This window comes from Trachymyrmex septentrionalis, unplaced genomic scaffold, assembly GCF_001594115.1.
Source record: "Trachymyrmex septentrionalis isolate Tsep2-gDNA-1 unplaced genomic scaffold, Tsep1.0 scaffold97, whole genome shotgun sequence".
Taxonomy (NCBI): domain Eukaryota; kingdom Metazoa; phylum Arthropoda; class Insecta; order Hymenoptera; family Formicidae; genus Trachymyrmex; species Trachymyrmex septentrionalis.
In genome coordinates, this window is record NW_017306160.1 from 3,142,997 (window position 1) to 3,147,392 (window position 4,396).

The 4,396-nt window shown below is 28.2% G+C and overlaps 1 protein-coding gene across 1 annotated transcript in view; it reads right to left on the reverse strand.

Moving 5' to 3' along the window:
• LOC108756282 overlaps positions 1-4,396 on the reverse strand; it is a 170,659-nt gene that overhangs the window by 162,792 nt on the left and 3,471 nt on the right. The gene's annotated exons all lie outside the window — the stretch shown is intronic.

The window sequence follows — 4,396 nt, forward strand, 5'->3', positions numbered from 1 at the left end:
TATATATTTGAGATCTACTATTTTTTGTATACATATGATCATAAAGGACAAGAGCACAGAATCTTGCATAATGAGAAAATGAAAGATGATCCTTCATTTCTTTTCTGAATGTCAAACATTCTCCTCGAATTCGACTCTTGATTGGTGTCTATTTTTACAACTACATTCACAACTCTCGATGTATGTTTTTACCAATGTAAATTAATTTCAATCTCGGTTTAACATATTCTTCATCTTTATTAAATTTAAAAAAAAAGATATAGTTTGTTAAACCGAGATTAAAATTAAACTATATTGATAGAAATGGGCATAAATCAGACGAAACAAATAACGAAACGATTATTGATCCAAATTAATTACCATGCACATAAACTTGCCTTGGGAAGCCGATAAATTTAACTTTCATAACGACATTCTCCATTAATTTAGTACGCCTGAAGTAGATTCCGCAAAAAAAGCCGTTTTACGTATCACACTAAAAAATAGTCTGATAATAGCTATTAAATATTGAATGAATGAAATTAATAGTTCCAATGAAATGTCGATTAATATAAACTAAAATAAATTTACTTTTCTAAATAATATTTAGCAATTATTACTAGACGATTGTTTATATTATTATATATTTGGTAATACTTACTAAATATTTAGGAAAGTAAACTTATTTCTAAAACCATCTTCTCCGCATTTCAAACAAAAGAAATATTAAAATTGTCAATTAAAATCTGTTCTTTAAAACGTCAATAGCAAGCAATTAAGATCCTTTGGACAATTTACAATTTATATCAAAATTTCAGATAAAACTTTTAGTTCGTTTTATGTGTCACGTAAAACATGAAATATAATCAGAAATAAATGTAAAATATATACTAAAATGCGTGCGCGTAATATCAAAATTACAAGGTTGTAAACAGGATTCTGCTCTGGAATCTGATACGAGTAGTAGAGATAGCATCTGAAATACATTTTCCTTCGAGTAGTTTCAGACACTTAACTATCAAAGATCCGTTGTTCGTTATCGGGTGGAGCAATGGAAGGTGCGCGCGTAACGTACATACGCACCTGCGCGTGTTCTCGCGTAAACAGTAAAGTAGGCTGTGTACGCGTGTGCGCGAGAGCGTGAGGTGAGCGGGTGTAACCGGTTCCACCGATTTTTTCACGAAAAGCACTCGCGACGCTTTATAAAATTGCGCGTACTCTTTGTCGTCGTCGTCGTCGTCGTCTTCGTCACGTATGTATGGTGTATATCGAGATACTTAACTCGCAACAAGCGATATTTCGAGTTTCGACGCTCGTGAAGATCTGAGTGCTCATGGCTATATTCGCGTTATTTCACAGCGATAACGGCGCTCGATGATCTTCCCAGAAGACTGCGGCGTTTTCGTTTTACCTTCCAGGCGACAAAGAACGGATTGCCTCGTAAATTTTTAATTACACATAATATTTTATAGCTAAATGGGGAAAAAAAAACTTGTGTTTTTTTTATCACGAAAAATGGATGTTACAATTAAATGTTTTATATATGAAATTTTATTAAAGTTTGATTTTTCAATGCCGTTGCATGTATAAAATTTATTGATGCTATAAAGTGCTCGAATTTATATAAAATTTTCAATTAAAAATTTTATTTAAATAATTAATCCAAAATAATTAATATAATAATTATAAGTGATAAATTCCGACCATTTCGTTATTAATTGGGAAAATTAATTAAAATAGTAGAAATTATTCGTTAGCTGTATTATCGTGCTTTTTTTTAGAGATAATGTAATTAATATATGCAAAAAAAATTAACCGATATTCGTAATCGATAATAATTAACTTACTATTTTATATAAACATTTTTTTAAGTAAAGTTTTTTGTATTACTTGTAGTTTAACTTTACAATTATTTAAATAAAATAATAAATGATAAAATCTCAATTATAGAACGCCATAAATAATTTTTCATAAGTATTATGTAAGATAAAACATTGTTATAAAGAAGACATGAAAAAATTATTATGCATTTTTATGAAAAATACATACAGATCAGTAATTAGAATTATAAATTCATAAAAAGGTAATTATTTATTAATTAATAAAACGAACGAACGAACACTATAGCGCTATTACAAATTATAGAAGTTAAGTAAACTGTCGATAAAATATACGGTTATTTAATGCAGTCGATATAAATCAATTATAAATTAAATAGTCACTCTTATTGTTGTGTAATTAAGATCCAATTATATAATCCTTTATGATTTTTGCTACAAACTTTCTTGTCGAATATCGATGTCAGTATAGTGCACCAACTGTTCTCGGTTCGAATTTTTTGTTTTCAGTTTGACAAAAGACTTGCACGCTCCACAGAACTCCAAACCAATAACAGAGATTTAACGAATAATCGATAAAAAATTCAGCCATCACGAATGCCACGTGCAAGAAGTTATATTTCATTGATTTTTTTCTAAATAACTGCACTGGAAATTTTTAATAATGTTTTTGTAGACATACTAGTTTTATACTAGTTTTAAAATCGTAATAAAGAAAAAAATAAATATAAATGAAATCTATAATATATATCATGATGTAATGTAATTATGTAACAAAATTAAATCTGAATTGATGGTTTCCTAATAATATTTTCAATATTGCATCGTTAACTAATAATTTATAAGCACCTACGGCAGAAAATAATTTTCTTCGAACGTTCGATGGAAACAGAAAATAATTTAATGTCACGTTATTTAATAAAGCAAAGTTAATTTAAAAGATGATGATAAAATAATTATAATATTTTATATCAAAAGTATGAATAAATAATTAAATGATTTTCCTGACTTTTTACTTTTATTCATATATATTTTTATACAGAATTTTTTACAATATAATTTCATAAGTTTATGATTCTACATGGGCTCGTTCCCATTTTTGTCGACACGATAAAATTGCCAACCGTTGTTGGACAAAGCATCGTATATACAAATGTATGTGCGCAGACATAACGCCCGCAATACCGGCACGCTATCCTTTGATCCCGCATTTAATAAATTGAGTCGTTAGAGCTTCATGCGGGACGCATAACAGAAATAAGCCATAGTGATGCTCGCAACCGGACATGACAAAGTATCTACGTTTACAACCTTTGAAGGCATGAGCTGCTTATATTCTTCACGTTTCTTTTTAAACCCTTAGGTTGACAAGTCTAAAATCAAAAATCAGTGTGAAAAGTAAGCGCCATACAAAACTCTTTATTTAAAAAAAAATCTATTCGAGATTGTAATCAATGAAATTTGTAAACAATCACAACAATTTTACAAACAATTTATAATCTATTCTGGAAAATTTTATTGTGCCAATTCATTTTTACTACTTAACGCTAATATGCTTTGCTGCAATTTTCTTTTTAACTAATAAAATAAACTTGATTTATCTTAACCAATAGCTGGTAATGTAGCAAATTGTCAAAAAATAGAAGTAGAGTGAAAGTGGAAAAATATATTTTTATTATTACTATATAATAATTAATATAAAACCGTTCTAAGAACACAATCAATCCGTAATTGTTACATCGCTGCGATGAGAACATAGAATTGAAAACCGTTTTTTTTTTGTAATTTAAATGATCTTCCATGCACTCTAACGCCCTCCCAAGAAATATTACGGAGTAAAAAGCAACAAGCAAGTTTAAATAAAAACAAAAAAAAAATTTTTTTTATTTGGAAATTAATCATAGCAGCAAACTCAACTCTATTTTCCCTAAAAATCATAATGGCTTTTGTTTGTATCGTTTAACATCTTTAAAAGGAGATATATAAATATTTATCGAGCGTTGGAAAAAGAGAGAGAGAACTCTATAAAGATTCTAAATTCTAAATTCTAAAAAAAAAACAAAAAAGCAAATAACACGCACAAATCTGTGATTCAAAAATTTAAAAAAACTTTAAAAGTACTATTGCAACTAATTCTAAATCTACTTATATTTTATTATTATTATCGACAATTGGCCACATCGAGGCCACTTGATAATCATGAATTCTATTTAGAATTACTAATTTTTAACAATATTTTATGAATGACTGCATAAAAAAAATTTTTTTCTTTTTCCCTTTAACGTAAATGTATAAGTAAAACTCTTGCTTCATCCAGCGAAACGTTTTTTTGAATTACAATATTCACTCAAAACATATGGCTTTCAGCGTGTATCTACTGCCATCTGAAGATGTAGGCATAAACGCGTTTGAAGCTACTATATACTGTGATAAAGAAAGCGCTGTATCGACAATGAAACGAGAAATCTATAATAGCTTTAATTTTAACGTGTTATTCTGATTATATAATCGCGTAGAATTGAAGGAAATATTAATTTAATTATAACATACAGATATATAAAAAAGTCTTATATTATATT